Source organism: Mesoplodon bidens (assembly GCF_964165515.1).
Source record: "Mesoplodon bidens genome assembly, chromosome: 8".
NCBI classification, from domain to species: domain Eukaryota; kingdom Metazoa; phylum Chordata; class Mammalia; order Artiodactyla; family Ziphiidae; genus Mesoplodon; species Mesoplodon bidens.
Genome location: NC_138165.1, coordinates 62,308,145 through 62,326,632, shown reverse-complemented (window position 1 = coordinate 62,326,632; position 18,488 = coordinate 62,308,145).

Sequence of the window (18,488 nt, the reverse complement as noted above, 5' to 3'; positions counted from 1 at the left end):
GTAAATTGATACAGTCACTATGGAGAACAGTATGGTGGTTCCTTAAAAAACTAAAAATAGAATTAACACATGATCCAGCAATCCCACTTCTGGGCATATACCCAGAGAAAACCATAAGTCAAAAAGACATAGTCACCACATTGTTCACTGCAGCACTATTTACAATAGCCAGGTAATGGAAGCAACCTAAATGCCCACAGACAGACGAATGGATAAAGATGTGGTACATATATAAAATGGAATATTACTCAGCCATACAAAGGAATGAAACTGGGTCATTTGTAGAGATGTCGATGGATCTAGAGACTGTCGAACAGAGTGAAGTAAGTCAGAAAGAGAAAAACAAATACTGTATATTAATGCATATATGTGGAACCTAGAAAAATGGTACAGATGAACCGGTTTGCAGGGCAGAAATAGAGACACAGAGGTAGAGAACAAACGTATGGACACCAAGGGGGGGAAGCCATGGTGTGGTGGTGTTGGGATGACTTGGGAGATTGGGATTGACCTGTATACATGTATATGTATAAAATAGATAACTAATAATAACCTGTTGTATAAAAAAATAAATAAAATTAAGTTTCAAAAATTTTTAAAATAAATAAATTTTTAAAATAAAACAAGAAAGTTCTTCCCTTCACACAGATGTATTTATAGGAATGAATTATTTCCATGCTTATATCTATAAATACATAAAAGAGGAATACAATCTACCATGAAGCAAAAAAGAAAAAAAAAACAGGACCCACCAGTTATACAGAGGAAAACCCTATCAGGGCACTTGGTCCAGTGGTAAACAGTTCTGAAGTTGGTCAGAGGTGGGGAATCATCTCCAATGCAGCCAGTAGCCCCCCCGCAAGGAGCGTCCTCATTGCAAAGCTGGGGGACCGTGCCGAGGCGTCTGTGAGTAAACGTGAGCTGAGCCTCAGGCCAGCTGCTGCTGAACTGTTCCCACCCTTCCCAGGTAAAACACCTGAATACGTACAAGGACTTGAAAGCCTAGAGGAAGGGCCGTGGAGCCTCACCAGCGACAGCACGCAGGCCGACTTGGTGCCTGCAGGCCAGCCAGGATGGTCCTGGCCCCGGGCGCTCTTCTGGAAGCTTTCCATTTCCCTGCCTGAGATACACCTCCTGTCCCGGCCCCCACTGCTTTTTTCCTTCCTCACCTCTGCCCGGGGAGAAATTCCAGCGGAAGGTATGGGTGACACATCCTCTTCTTTAGCAGGTGGCATCCTGGCAACTCCTGCAGAAAGTCCAGCAGAGCCCCAATCACACCGGGCCACCCACAAAGCCGTGGCCCCTCGCTCCTTCCCACCAGCACAGCCCGAGACTGCTCATGGGGCAGAGAATATGGCGTCAGGCACAGCTGCAGGGGCTCTTGCTGCCTGGAGTGGTGTTCATATTGACCTCAACACAGGAACACCTGGGGAGGGCTGGCCAGCAGGGTCAGGCTGCCCACGTCAGCCAATCCTCACCCCTCAGGGGCTCACCTCGTGGAAAATGGACCTCGCTGAACCGGCCAGGTCCAAGGAACAGGTGTGGGCTCCTGAGAGTCAGGATAGATAAGGGACTGCAGCTCCGGCTTGTTTTCTAATCATTTTATCTGGCCCATGAGTGGGAGACAACTTCAAGAAGACCCTCTCCTAATGAGAGGAACCCAGGAGTCAGGGAGAGGATGGGTGATGGTTGGAGACAGGGGCCTGGTGCCCCGGCTGCAGTGGAAGTCTCTGGAAGACCAGGCAGAGGGAGGCCGCACAGAGTGATGCCCAGGGTCACAGACCTGTCGGAGCTGCTGTTTGTTAGATCAAGACCTGCTCTGAGGTGCTCTGTGTCAGCTCTGAGTGACAGGCGATCTCGGGTACTCTGCAATGAGGGCTATGTGCACGGTTCCTGTGTGCCCAGCCCTGCCGTGGTATCTGCTCAGGGGAGCTCCATATCCTGGGAGGGGCCTGATCACGAGACCCCATGGGCTGCTGGGTAGTTGCACAGGTGAGCTCCATAACCTTGGAGTGGCGTGACCATGAGAGCCCCGTGGGCTGATGGGTACTTGCACAGGTGAGTTCCATAACCTGGCGTTGCCCTGACCACGAGAGCCCCGTGGGCTGCTGGGGACCTGGTAAAGGATGTCAGGACACTCAGTGAAGCCACCGAGGATATACATCCAGTAGTTCCTAATTCCTACACCCTGCTGGTCATTCTACCATCCACCAGGACATGGTATTGTGTATTAGACTTCAATGATGCCTTCTTCTGTATTCCATTGGTCCCAGAAAGGCTCTGCTGCCCTAGCAACCAGATTTGGGAATGGAGAAATGCTGCCGCCTTGTGGCCATTTCCCACAACAGCAGCTTTAAACCCAGTGCTAATGGTCACTAAATATTCACACTCACTGCAGGCCTGTGAATGACACCTGCCCTCAAAAACAATCCTGGGGTCGAAAATTGACCAAACAATTCAAAAGAGGGCAACCATCCAAGAAGACAATTTCAAGAGGTTAATTGTACTCTCCGTTTTTCTGTACGAGAAATTTAAAAGGCATGGAAAAATGCTCAACATTAGGAGTAATTAAAGATATGCAAATCCAAATTACAAAAACCTATCAGCTCACACCAGTCAGAATGGCCATCAGCAGAAATTCTGCAAACAATAAATGCTGAAGGGGTTTTGGAGAAATGCCTACCCTTGGTTCAACGTGGGACATGGTAAGAGCCAGTAATGAAAACAAAAATGAGGTGCCTTGTAAAGGTAAATACTGAGCTACGATTCAATCAAACATACCCACTGCTGGGCCTATCACCTGAGGGGAAGAGAATCAAAAAGACACAGGCTGGGCTTCACTGGTGGCGCAGTGGTTGAGAGTCCGCCTGCCAATGCAGGGGACACGGGTTCATGCCCCGGTTTGGGAAGATCCCACGTGCCACGTAGCGGCTGGTCCCGTGAGCTATGCCTGCTGGGCCTGCGCGTCCGGAGCCTGTGCTCTGCAATGGGAGGGTCCACGGCAGTGAGAGGCCCACGTACCGCAAAAAAAAAAAAAAAAAAAAAAAAAAAGACACAGGCTGGCAATCCTGCACTCCAGCAATATTTACCATAGCCAACACTTGGAAGCTACGGAAATGTCCATCAACAGAGGAATGCACAAAGAAGAAGTGGTCCATGTACACAATGGAATATGACTCCAATTTAAAAAATATATAAATTCAATTTATAAAACAAACATAAGTAAGGAGACATCAGCTTTTGGGGGCACATTCCACCCTAATATAAAACCGAGGAGCACCACTGCCAGGATGGTCTGTTTCCCTAGTTACCAGATTGGGAAAAGCAGAAATGCTGCCGCCCTCTGGCCATTACCTGCAACAGCAGCTTTAAAACCTCTGCTAAGGGCCACTTCATATGCACCAGTACTGGAGGGCTGTGAATGAAACCTGCCCTCAAAATGTCTTGAGGGAGGTAATGGCCAAAGTATTTCTAAATGTCACACATACTTCACGAAAACAATTTGAAGAGGTAAGCCGTACTCACAGTTTGAAGAAAAAAAGGACATGCCAGAAAGCTCAATTTCAAGGGATTATGAGACGCATGCAAATCCAACCACAAAGTGGTATCAGCTCACACTAGTCAGAATAAACATCAGCAAAAATACTACAAACAATAAATGCTGGAAATGTTGTGGAGAATAGCATAAATTCAACTTTAAGTGGGACGTAACCTGGTAAGAGCCACTAATGAGAACAGAATGGAGGTGCCTCTACAAGGTAAACATTTTGCTACCATATGATCCAGCAGGCCCACTCCTGGGCCTATAACCTAAGAAGACAGAATTGGAAAGACACAGGCAGGCAAATGTGCATTGCCGCAGCATTACAATAGCCATGACATGGAAGCAACCGAAAACTCCATCAACAGATGAGTGGACAAAGAAGAACTGGTACATGTACAGACAGAATATTAGCCAAGGAAAGAAAGGACACAATGCCATTTGCAGCACCGTAGATGAGTCTAGAGGTAATCACGTGACTTGTAGTAAGTCAGAAAGAGAAAGACACATATCGTATGATATCACTTAGAGGTGTTACCGAAACATTGATACCAGTGAAGATATTTCCACAGAGAAGGGCAATCACAGATTCATTAAACAAACTTATGGTTCACCAATGGAAAGGTGTGAGGATTGGATACATTAGGATATTGGGGTTAACAGGCATATACCAACACAGGTGAAATATATAATCACCAAACACCTACGGAATACCAAGAGAGGACTACTCAACATTCTGTCATAACGTACATGGGAAAAGGATCCCAGCAAGAACAGATATATGTATATGTGTGAAAGAACCACATCTTGCACACCTACAACAAGCCAAACATTGTAATCAAACTTGCTGTGATAAAAAATAAAAATTAAATTTAAAAAACGAACAAGAAGTAGTGAGACAAACTTAAGGGGCTTTTTCCTGGCACGTTCCATTCTAAATTACAACCTACAACACGACTTCCATTGAGGCTCTGTTGCCCTAGTAACCAGATTTGGTAAAGGAGAACTGCTGCCACCTTGTGGCCGTTTCACACAACAGCAGCTTTAATCCCAGCGCTAATGGTCAGTTGATATTCAAAATAATTGCAGGCCTGTAAATGACACCTGCCCTTAAAACAAATCCTGGGGTCGTATATCGACCAAAACATTCAAAAGACGTCCATATTTCAAAACGACAGTTTCAAGAGGCATATTTTACGCACGTTTGTGTTCTGCTTCTTTTTATTGTTTTTGTTACAAAATGGGAATGGAAAAAGGCAACCCTCAGAATGGGAGGAAATATTTGCAAACGAATCAATGGACAAAGGTTTAATCTCCAATATATATAAACAGCTCATGCAGCTTAATATTAAAAAAACAAACAACCCAATACAAAAATGGGTAGAAGATCTAAATAGACATTTCTTCAAAGAAGACACAGAGATGGCCAAGATGCACATGAAAAGCTGCTCAACATCACTAATTATTAGAGAAATGCAAGTCAAAACTACAATGAGGTATCCCCTCACACCTGTTAGAATGGGCATCGTCAGAAAATCTACAAACAACAAATGCTGGGGAGGGTGTGGACAAAAGGAACCCTCTTCCACTATTGGTGGGAATGTAAATTGATACAGTCACTATGGAGAACAGTATGGTGGTTCCTTAAAAAACTAAAAATAGAATTAACACATGATCCAGCAATCCCACTTCTGGGCATATACCCAGAGAAAACCATAAGTCAAAAAGACATAGTCACCACATTGTTCACTGCAGCACTATTTACAATAGCCAGGTAATGGAAGCAACCTAAATGCCCACAGACAGACGAATGGATAAAGATGTGGTACATATATAAAATGGAATATTACTCAGCCATACAAAGGAATGAAACTGGGTCATTTGTAGAGATGTCGATGGATCTAGAGACTGTCGAACAGAGTGAAGTAAGTCAGAAAGAGAAAAACAAATACTGTATATTAATGCATATATGTGGAACCTAGAAAAATGGTACAGATGAACCGGTTTGCAGGGCAGAAATAGAGACACAGAGGTAGAGAACAAACGTATGGACACCAAGGGGGGGAAGCCATGGTGTGGTGGTGTTGGGATGACTTGGGAGATTGGGATTGACCTGTATACATGTATATGTATAAAATAGATAACTAATAATAACCTGTTGTATAAAAAAATAAATAAAATTAAGTTTCAAAAATTTTTAAAATAAATAAATTTTTAAAATAAAACAAGAAAGTTCTTCCCTTCACACAGATGTATTTATAGGAATGAATTATTTCCATGCTTATATCTATAAATACATAAAAGAGGAATACAATCTACCATGAAGCAAAAAAGAAAAAAAAAACAGGACCCACCAGTTATACAGAGGAAAACCCTATCAGGGCACTTGGTCCAGTGGTAAACAGTTCTGAAGTTGGTCAGAGGTGGGGAATCATCTCCAATGCAGCCAGTAGCCCCCCCGCAAGGAGCGTCCTCATTGCAAAGCTGGGGGACCGTGCCGAGGCGTCTGTGAGTAAACGTGAGCTGAGCCTCAGGCCAGCTGCTGCTGAACTGTTCCCACCCTTCCCAGGTAAAACACCTGAATACGTACAAGGACTTGAAAGCCTAGAGGAAGGGCCGTGGAGCCTCACCAGCGACAGCACGCAGGCCGACTTGGTGCCTGCAGGCCAGCCAGGATGGTCCTGGCCCCGGGCGCTCTTCTGGAAGCTTTCCATTTCCCTGCCTGAGATACACCTCCTGTCCCGGCCCCCACTGCTTTTTTCCTTCCTCACCTCTGCCCGGGGAGAAATTCCAGCGGAAGGTATGGGTGACACATCCTCTTCTTTAGCAGGTGGCATCCTGGCAACTCCTGCAGAAAGTCCAGCAGAGCCCCAATCACACCGGGCCACCCACAAAGCCGTGGCCCCTCGCTCCTTCCCACCAGCACAGCCCGAGACTGCTCATGGGGCAGAGAATATGGCGTCAGGCACAGCTGCAGGGGCTCTTGCTGCCTGGAGTGGTGTTCATATTGACCTCAACACAGGAACACCTGGGGAGGGCTGGCCAGCAGGGTCAGGCTGCCCACGTCAGCCAATCCTCACCCCTCAGGGGCTCACCTCGTGGAAAATGGACCTCGCTGAACCGGCCAGGTCCAAGGAACAGGTGTGGGCTCCTGAGAGTCAGGATAGATAAGGGACTGCAGCTCCGGCTTGTTTTCTAATCATTTTATCTGGCCCATGAGTGGGAGACAACTTCAAGAAGACCCTCTCCTAATGAGAGGAACCCAGGAGTCAGGGAGAGGATGGGTGATGGTTGGAGACAGGGGCCTGGTGCCCCGGCTGCAGTGGAAGTCTCTGGAAGACCAGGCAGAGGGAGGCCGCACAGAGTGATGCCCAGGGTCACAGACCTGTCGGAGCTGCTGTTTGTTAGATCAAGACCTGCTCTGAGGTGCTCTGTGTCAGCTCTGAGTGACAGGCGATCTCGGGTACTCTGCAATGAGGGCTATGTGCACGGTTCCTGTGTGCCCAGCCCTGCCGTGGTATCTGCTCAGGGGAGCTCCATATCCTGGGAGGGGCCTGATCACGAGACCCCATGGGCTGCTGGGTAGTTGCACAGGTGAGCTCCATAACCTTGGAGTGGCGTGACCATGAGAGCCCCGTGGGCTGATGGGTACTTGCACAGGTGAGTTCCATAACCTGGCGTTGCCCTGACCACGAGAGCCCCGTGGGCTGCTGGGGACCTGGTAAAGGATGTCAGGACACTCAGTGAAGCCACCGAGGATATACATCCAGTAGTTCCTAATTCCTACACCCTGCTGGTCATTCTACCATCCACCAGGACATGGTATTCTGTATTAGACTTCAATGATGCCTTCTTCTGTATTCCATTGGTCCCAGAAAGGCTCTGCTGCCCTAGCAACCAGATTTGGGAATGGAGAAATGCTGCCGCCTTGTGGCCATTTCCCACAACAGCAGCTTTAAACCCAGTGCTAATGGTCACTAAATATTCACACTCACTGCAGGCCTGTGAATGACACCTGCCCTCAAAAACAATCCTGGGGTCGAAAATTGACCAAACAATTCAAAAGAGGGCAACCATCCAAGAAGACAATTTCAAGAGGTTAATTGTACTCTCCGTTTTTCTGTACGAGAAATTTAAAAGGCATGGAAAAATGCTCAACATTAGGAGTAATTAAAGATATGCAAATCCAAATTACAAAAACCTATCAGCTCACACCAGTCAGAATGGCCATCAGCAGAAATTCTGCAAACAATAAATGCTGAAGGGGTTTTGGAGAAATGCCTACCCTTGGTTCAACGTGGGACATGGTAAGAGCCAGTAATGAAAACAAAAATGAGGTGCCTTGTAAAGGTAAATACTGAGCTACGATTCAATCAAACATACCCACTGCTGGGCCTATCACCTGAGGGGAAGAGAATCAAAAAGACACAGGCTGGGCTTCACTGGTGGCGCAGTGGTTGAGAGTCCGCCTGCCAATGCAGGGGACACGGGTTCATGCCCCGGTTTGGGAAGATCCCACGTGCCACGTAGCGGCTGGTCCCGTGAGCTATGCCTGCTGGGCCTGCGCGTCCGGAGCCTGTGCTCTGCAATGGGAGGGTCCACGGCAGTGAGAGGCCCACGTACCGCAAAAAAAAAAAAAAAAAAAAAAAAAAAGACACAGGCTGGCAATCCTGCACTCCAGCAATATTTACCATAGCCAACACTTGGAAGCTACGGAAATGTCCATCAACAGAGGAATGCACAAAGAAGAAGTGGTCCATGTACACAATGGAATATGACTCCAATTTAAAAAATATATAAATTCAATTTATAAAACAAACATAAGTAAGGAGACATCAGCTTTTGGGGGCACATTCCACCCTAATATAAAACCGAGGAGCACCACTGCCAGGATGGTCTGTTTCCCTAGTTACCAGATTGGGAAAAGCAGAAATGCTGCCGCCCTCTGGCCATTACCTGCAACAGCAGCTTTAAAACCTCTGCTAAGGGCCACTTCATATGCACCAGTACTGGAGGGCTGTGAATGAAACCTGCCCTCAAAATGTCTTGAGGGAGGTAATGGCCAAAGTATTTCTAAATGTCACACATACTTCACGAAAACAATTTGAAGAGGTAAGCCGTACTCACAGTTTGAAGAAAAAAAGGACATGCCAGAAAGCTCAATTTCAAGGGATTATGAGACGCATGCAAATCCAACCACAAAGTGGTATCAGCTCACACTAGTCAGAATAAACATCAGCAAAAATACTACAAACAATAAATGCTGGAAATGTTGTGGAGAATAGCATAAATTCAACTTTAAGTGGGACGTAACCTGGTAAGAGCCACTAATGAGAACAGAATGGAGGTGCCTCTACAAGGTAAACATTTTGCTACCATATGATCCAGCAGGCCCACTCCTGGGCCTATAACCTAAGAAGACAGAATTGGAAAGACACAGGCAGGCAAATGTGCATTGCCGCAGCATTACAATAGCCATGACATGGAAGCAACCGAAAACTCCATCAACAGATGAGTGGACAAAGAAGAACTGGTACATGTACAGACAGAATATTAGCCAAGGAAAGAAAGGACACAATGCCATTTGCAGCACCGTAGATGAGTCTAGAGGTAATCACGTGACTTGTAGTAAGTCAGAAAGAGAAAGACACATATCGTATGATATCACTTAGAGGTGTTACCGAAACATTGATACCAGTGAAGATATTTCCACAGAGAAGGGCAATCACAGATTCATTAAACAAACTTATGGTTCACCAATGGAAAGGTGTGAGGATTGGATACATTAGGATATTGGGGTTAACAGGCATATACCAACACAGGTGAAATATATAATCACCAAACACCTACGGAATACCAAGAGAGGACTACTCAACATTCTGTCATAACGTACATGGGAAAAGGATCCCAGCAAGAACAGATATATGTATATGTGTGAAAGAACCACATCTTGCACACCTACAACAAGCCAAACATTGTAATCAAACTTGCTGTGATAAAAAATAAAAATTAAATTTAAAAAACGAACAAGAAGTAGTGAGACAAACTTAAGGGGCTTTTTCCTGGCACGTTCCATTCTAAATTACAACCTACAACACGACTTCCATTGAGGCTCTGTTGCCCTAGTAACCAGATTTGGTAAAGGAGAACTGCTGCCACCTTGTGGCCGTTTCACACAACAGCAGCTTTAATCCCAGCGCTAATGGTCAGTTGATATTCAAAATAATTGCAGGCCTGTAAATGACACCTGCCCTTAAAACAAATCCTGGGGTCGTATATCGACCAAAACATTCAAAAGACGTCCATATTTCAAAACGACAGTTTCAAGAGGCATATTTTACGCACGTTTGTGTTCTGCTTCTTTTTATTGTTTTTGTTACAAAATGGGAATGGAAAAAGGCAACCCTCAGAATGGGAGGAAATATTTGCAAACGAATCAATGGACAAAGGTTTAATCTCCAATATATATAAACAGCTCATGCAGCTTAATATTAAAAAAACAAACAACCCAATACAAAAATGGGTAGAAGATCTAAATAGACATTTCTTCAAAGAAGACACAGAGATGGCCAAGATGCACATGAAAAGCTGCTCAACATCACTAATTATTAGAGAAATGCAAGTCAAAACTACAATGAGGTATCCCCTCACACCTGTTAGAATGGGCATCGTCAGAAAATCTACAAACAACAAATGCTGGGGAGGGTGTGGACAAAAGGAACCCTCTTCCACTATTGGTGGGAATGTAAATTGATACAGTCACTATGGAGAACAGTATGGTGGTTCCTTAAAAAACTAAAAATAGAATTAACACATGATCCAGCAATCCCACTTCTGGGCATATACCCAGAGAAAACCATAAGTCAAAAAGACATAGTCACCACATTGTTCACTGCAGCACTATTTACAATAGCCAGGTAATGGAAGCAACCTAAATGCCCACAGACAGACGAATGGATAAAGATGTGGTACATATATAAAATGGAATATTACTCAGCCATACAAAGGAATGAAACTGGGTCATTTGTAGAGATGTCGATGGATCTAGAGACTGTCGAACAGAGTGAAGTAAGTCAGAAAGAGAAAAACAAATACTGTATATTAATGCATATATGTGGAACCTAGAAAAATGGTACAGATGAACCGGTTTGCAGGGCAGAAATAGAGACACAGAGGTAGAGAACAAACGTATGGACACCAAGGGGGGGAAGCCATGGTGTGGTGGTGGTGGGATGACTTGGGAGATTGGGATTGACCTGTATACATGTATATGTATAAAATAGATAACTAATAATAACCTGTTGTATAAAAAAATAAATAAAATTAAGTTTCAAAAATTTTTAAAATAAATAAATTTTTAAAATAAAACAAGAAAGTTCTTCCCTTCACACAGATGTATTTATAGGAATGAATTATTTCCATGCTTATATCTATAAATACATAAAAGAGGAATACAATCTACCATGAAGCAAAAAAGAAAAAAAAAACAGGACCCACCAGTTATACAGAGGAAAACCCTATCAGGGCACTTGGTCCAGTGGTAAACAGTTCTGAAGTTGGTCAGAGGTGGGGAATCATCTCCAATGCAGCCAGTAGCCCCCCCGCAAGGAGCGTCCTCATTGCAAAGCTGGGGGACCGTGCCGAGGCGTCTGTGAGTAAACGTGAGCTGAGCCTCAGGCCAGCTGCTGCTGAACTGTTCCCACCCTTCCCAGGTAAAACACCTGAATACGTACAAGGACTTGAAAGCCTAGAGGAAGGGCCGTGGAGCCTCACCAGCGACAGCACGCAGGCCGACTTGGTGCCTGCAGGCCAGCCAGGATGGTCCTGGCCCCGGGCGCTCTTCTGGAAGCTTTCCATTTCCCTGCCTGAGATACACCTCCTGTCCCGGCCCCCACTGCTTTTTTCCTTCCTCACCTCTGCCCGGGGAGAAATTCCAGCGGAAGGTATGGGTGACACATCCTCTTCTTTAGCAGGTGGCATCCTGGCAACTCCTGCAGAAAGTCCAGCAGAGCCCCAATCACACCGGGCCACCCACAAAGCCGTGGCCCCTCGCTCCTTCCCACCAGCACAGCCCGAGACTGCTCATGGGGCAGAGAATATGGCGTCAGGCACAGCTGCAGGGGCTCTTGCTGCCTGGAGTGGTGTTCATATTGACCTCAACACAGGAACACCTGGGGAGGGCTGGCCAGCAGGGTCAGGCTGCCCACGTCAGCCAATCCTCACCCCTCAGGGGCTCACCTCGTGGAAAATGGACCTCGCTGAACCGGCCAGGTCCAAGGAACAGGTGTGGGCTCCTGAGAGTCAGGATAGATAAGGGACTGCAGCTCCGGCTTGTTTTCTAATCATTTTATCTGGCCCATGAGTGGGAGACAACTTCAAGAAGACCCTCTCCTAATGAGAGGAACCCAGGAGTCAGGGAGAGGATGGGTGATGGTTGGAGACAGGGGCCTGGTGCCCCGGCTGCAGTGGAAGTCTCTGGAAGACCAGGCAGAGGGAGGCCGCACAGAGTGATGCCCAGGGTCACAGACCTGTCGGAGCTGCTGTTTGTTAGATCAAGACCTGCTCTGAGGTGCTCTGTGTCAGCTCTGAGTGACAGGCGATCTCGGGTACTCTGCAATGAGGGCTATGTGCACGGTTCCTGTGTGCCCAGCCCTGCCGTGGTATCTGCTCAGGGGAGCTCCATATCCTGGGAGGGGCCTGATCACGAGACCCCATGGGCTGCTGGGTAGTTGCACAGGTGAGCTCCATAACCTTGGAGTGGCGTGACCATGAGAGCCCCGTGGGCTGATGGGTACTTGCACAGGTGAGTTCCATAACCTGGCGTTGCCCTGACCACGAGAGCCCCGTGGGCTGCTGGGGACCTGGTAAAGGATGTCAGGACACTCAGTGAAGCCACCGAGGATATACATCCAGTAGTTCCTAATTCCTACACCCTGCTGGTCATTCTACCATCCACCAGGACATGGTATTCTGTATTAGACTTCAATGATGCCTTCTTCTGTATTCCATTGGTCCCAGAAAGGCTCTGCTGCCCTAGCAACCAGATTTGGGAATGGAGAAATGCTGCCGCCTTGTGGCCATTTCCCACAACAGCAGCTTTAAACCCAGTGCTAATGGTCACTAAATATTCACACTCACTGCAGGCCTGTGAATGACACCTGCCCTCAAAAACAATCCTGGGGTCGAAAATTGACCAAACAATTCAAAAGAGGGCAACCATCCAAGAAGACAATTTCAAGAGGTTAATTGTACTCTCCGTTTTTCTGTACGAGAAATTTAAAAGGCATGGAAAAATGCTCAACATTAGGAGTAATTAAAGATATGCAAATCCAAATTACAAAAACCTATCAGCTCACACCAGTCAGAATGGCCATCAGCAGAAATTCTGCAAACAATAAATGCTGAAGGGGTTTTGGAGAAATGCCTACCCTTGGTTCAACGTGGGACATGGTAAGAGCCAGTAATGAAAACAAAAATGAGGTGCCTTGTAAAGGTAAATACTGAGCTACGATTCAATCAAACATACCCACTGCTGGGCCTATCACCTGAGGGGAAGAGAATCAAAAAGACACAGGCTGGGCTTCACTGGTGGCGCAGTGGTTGAGAGTCCGCCTGCCAATGCAGGGGACACGGGTTCATGCCCCGGTTTGGGAAGATCCCACGTGCCACGTAGCGGCTGGTCCCGTGAGCTATGCCTGCTGGGCCTGCGCGTCCGGAGCCTGTGCTCTGCAATGGGAGGGTCCACGGCAGTGAGAGGCCCACGTACCGCAAAAAAAAAAAAAAAAAAAAAAAAAAAGACACAGGCTGGCAATCCTGCACTCCAGCAATATTTACCATAGCCAACACTTGGAAGCTACGGAAATGTCCATCAACAGAGGAATGCACAAAGAAGAAGTGGTCCATGTACACAATGGAATATGACTCCAATTTAAAAAATATATAAATTCAATTTATAAAACAAACATAAGTAAGGAGACATCAGCTTTTGGGGGCACATTCCACCCTAATATAAAACCGAGGAGCACCACTGCCAGGATGGTCTGTTTCCCTAGTTACCAGATTGGGAAAAGCAGAAATGCTGCCGCCCTCTGGCCATTACCTGCAACAGCAGCTTTAAAACCTCTGCTAAGGGCCACTTCATATGCACCAGTACTGGAGGGCTGTGAATGAAACCTGCCCTCAAAATGTCTTGAGGGAGGTAATGGCCAAAGTATTTCTAAATGTCACACATACTTCACGAAAACAATTTGAAGAGGTAAGCCGTACTCACAGTTTGAAGAAAAAAAGGACATGCCAGAAAGCTCAATTTCAAGGGATTATGAGACGCATGCAAATCCAACCACAAAGTGGTATCAGCTCACACTAGTCAGAATAAACATCAGCAAAAATACTACAAACAATAAATGCTGGAAATGTTGTGGAGAATAGCATAAATTCAACTTTAAGTGGGACGTAACCTGGTAAGAGCCACTAATGAGAACAGAATGGAGGTGCCTCTACAAGGTAAACATTTTGCTACCATATGATCCAGCAGGCCCACTCCTGGGCCTATAACCTAAGAAGACAGAATTGGAAAGACACAGGCAGGCAAATGTGCATTGCCGCAGCATTACAATAGCCATGACATGGAAGCAACCGAAAACTCCATCAACAGATGAGTGGACAAAGAAGAACTGGTACATGTACAGACAGAATATTAGCCAAGGAAAGAAAGGACACAATGCCATTTGCAGCACCGTAGATGAGTCTAGAGGTAATCACGTGACTTGTAGTAAGTCAGAAAGAGAAAGACACATATCGTATGATATCACTTAGAGGTGTTACCGAAACATTGATACCAGTGAAGATATTTCCACAGAGAAGGGCAATCACAGATTCATTAAACAAACTTATGGTTCACCAATGGAAAGGTGTGAGGATTGGATACATTAGGATATTGGGGTTAACAGGCATATACCAACACAGGTGAAATATATAATCACCAAACACCTACGGAATACCAAGAGAGGACTACTCAACATTCTGTCATAACGTACATGGGAAAAGGATCCCAGCAAGAACAGATATATGTATATGTGTGAAAGAACCACATCTTGCACACCTACAACAAGCCAAACATTGTAATCAAACTTGCTGTGATAAAAAATAAAAATTAAATTAAAAAAACGAACAAGAAGTAGTGAGACAAACTTAAGGGGCTTTTTCCTGGCACGTTCCATTCTAAATTACAACCTACAACACGACTTCCATTGAGGCTCTGTTGCCCTAGTAACCAGATTTGGTAAAGGAGAACTGCTGCCACCTTGTGGCCGTTTCACACAACAGCAGCTTTAATCCCAGCGCTAATGGTCAGTTGATATTCAAAATAATTGCAGGCCTGTAAATGACACCTGCCCTTAAAACAAATCCTGGGGTCGTATATCGACCAAAACATTCAAAAGACGTCCATATTTCAAAACGACAGTTTCAAGAGGCATATTTTACGCACGTTTGTGTTCTGCTTCTTTTTATTGTTTTTGTTACAAAATGGGAATGGAAAAAGGCAACCCTCAGAATGGGAGGAAATATTTGCAAACGAATCAATGGACAAAGGTTTAATCTCCAATATATATAAACAGCTCATGCAGCTTAATATTAAAAAAACAAACAACCCAATACAAAAATGGGTAGAAGATCTAAATAGACATTTCTTCAAAGAAGACACAGAGATGGCCAAGATGCACATGAAAAGCTGCTCAACATCACTAATTATTAGAGAAATGCAAGTCAAAACTACAATGAGGTATCCCCTCACACCTGTTAGAATGGGCATCGTCAGAAAATCTACAAACAACAAATGCTGGGGAGGGTGTGGACAAAAGGAACCCTCTTCCACTATTGGTGGGAATGTAAATTGATACAGTCACTATGGAGAACAGTATGGTGGTTCCTTAAAAAACTAAAAATAGAATTAACACATGATCCAGCAATCCCACTTCTGGGCATATACCCAGAGAAAACCATAAGTCAAAAAGACATAGTCACCACATTGTTCACTGCAGCACTATTTACAATAGCCAGGTAATGGAAGCAACCTAAATGCCCACAGACAGACGAATGGATAAAGATGTGGTACATATATAAAATGGAATATTACTCAGCCATACAAAGGAATGAAACTGGGTCATTTGTAGAGATGTCGATGGATCTAGAGACTGTCGAACAGAGTGAAGTAAGTCAGAAAGAGAAAAACAAATACTGTATATTAATGCATATATGTGGAACCTAGAAAAATGGTACAGATGAACCGGTTTGCAGGGCAGAAATAGAGACACAGAGGTAGAGAACAAACGTATGGACACCAAGGGGGGGAAGCCATGGTGTGGTGGTGGTGGGATGACTTGGGAGATTGGGATTGACCTGTATACATGTATATGTATAAAATAGATAACTAATAATAACCTGTTGTATAAAAAAATAAATAAAATTAAGTTTCAAAAATTTTTAAAATAAATAAATTTTTAAAATAAAACAAGAAAGTTCTTCCCTTCACACAGATGTATTTATAGGAATGAATTATTTCCATGCTTATATCTATAAATACATAAAAGAGGAATACAATCTACCATGAAGCAAAAAAGAAAAAAAAAACAGGACCCACCAGTTATACAGAGGAAAACCCTATCAGGGCACTTGGTCCAGTGGTAAACAGTTCTGAAGTTGGTCAGAGGTGGGGAATCATCTCCAATGCAGCCAGTAGCCCCCCCGCAAGGAGCGTCCTCATTGCAAAGCTGGGGGACCGTGCCGAGGCGTCTGTGAGTAAACGTGAGCTGAGCCTCAGGCCAGCTGCTGCTGAACTGTTCCCACCCTTCCCAGGTAAAACACCTGAATACGTACAAGGACTTGAAAGCCTAGAGGAAGGGCCGTGGAGCCTCACCAGCGACAGCACGCAGGCCGACTTGGTGCCTGCAGGCCAGCCAGGATGGTCCTGGCCCCGGGCGCTCTTCTGGAAGCTTTCCATTTCCCTGCCTGAGATACACCTCCTGTCCCGGCCCCCACTGCTTTTTTCCTTCCTCACCTCTGCCCGGGGAGAAATTCCAGCGGAAGGTATGGGTGACACATCCTCTTCTTTAGCAGGTGGCATCCTGGCAACTCCTGCAGAAAGTCCAGCAGAGCCCCAATCACACCGGGCCACCCACAAAGCCGTGGCCCCTCGCTCCTTCCCACCAGCACAGCCCGAGACTGCTCATGGGGCAGAGAATATGGCGTCAGGCACAGCTGCAGGGGCTCTTGCTGCCTGGAGTGGTGTTCATATTGACCTCAACACAGGAACACCTGGGGAGGGCTGGCCAGCAGGGTCAGGCTGCCCACGTCAGCCAATCCTCACCCCTCAGGGGCTCACCTCGTGGAAAATGGACCTCGCTGAACCGGCCAGGTCCAAGGAACAGGTGTGGGCTCCTGAGAGTCAGGATAGATAAGGGACTGCAGCTCCGGCTTGTTTTCTAATCATTTTATCTGGCCCATGAGTGGGAGACAACTTCAAGAAGACCCTCTCCTAATGAGAGGAACCCAGGAGTCAGGGAGAGGATGGGTGATGGTTGGAGACAGGGGCCTGGTGCCCCGGCTGCAGTGGAAGTCTCTGGAAGACCAGGCAGAGGGAGGCCGCACAGAGTGATGCCCAGGGTCACAGACCTGTCGGAGCTGCTGTTTGTTAGATCAAGACCTGCTCTGAGGTGCTCTGTGTCAGCTCTGAGTGACAGGCGATCTCGGGTACTCTGCAATGAGGGCTATGTGCACGGTTCCTGTGTGCCCAGCCCTGCCGTGGTATCTGCTCAGGGGAGCTCCATATCCTGGGAGGGGCCTGATCACGAGACCCCATGGGCTGCTGGGTAGTTGCACAGGTGAGCTCCATAACCTTGGAGTGGCGTGACCATGAGAGCCCCGTGGGCTGATGGGTACTTGCACAGGTGAGTTCCATAACCTGGCGTTGCCCTGACCACGAGAGCCCCGTGGGCTGCTGGGGACCTGGTAAAGGATGTCAGGACACTCAGTGAAGCCACCGAGGATATACATCCAGTAGTTCCTAATTCCTACACCCTGCTGGTCATTCTACCATCCACCAGGACATGGTATTCTGTATTAGACTTCAATGATGCCTTCTTCTGTATTCCATTGGTCCCAGAAAGGCTCTGCTGCCCTAGCAACCAGATTTGGGAATGGAGAAATGCTGCCGCCTTGTGGCCATTTCCCACAACAGCAGCTTTAAACCCAGTGCTAATGGTCACTAAATATTCACACTCACTGCAGGCCTGTGAATGACACCTGCCCTCAAAAACAATCCTGGGGTCGAAAATTGACCAAACAATTCAAAAGAGGGCAACCATCCAAGAAGACAATTTCAAGAGGTTAATTGTACTCTCCGTTTTTCTGTACGAGAAATTTAAAAGGCATGGAAAAATGCTCAACATTAGGAGTAATTAAAGATATGCAAATCCAAATTACAAAAACCTATCAGCTCACACCAGTCAGAATGGCCATCAGCAGAAATTCTGCAAACAATAAATGCTGAAGGGGTTTTGGAGAAATGCCTACCCTTGGTTCAACGTGGGACATGGTAAGAGCCAGTAATGAAAACAAAAATGAGGTGCCTTGTAAAGGTAAATACTGAGCTACGATTCAATCAAACATACCCACTGCGGGGCCTATCACCTGAGGGGAAGAGAATCAAAAAGACACAGGCTGGGCTTCACTGGTGGCGCAGTGGTTGAGAGTCCGCCTGCCAATGCAGGGGACACGGGTTCATGCCCCGGTTTGGGAAGATCCCACGTGCCACGTAGCGGCTGGTCCCGTGAGCTATGCCTGCTGGGCCTGCGCGTCCGGAGCCTGTGCTCTGCAATGGGAGGGTCCACGGCAGTGAGAGGCCCACGTACCGCAAAAAAAAAAAAAAAAAAAAAAAAAAAAGACACAG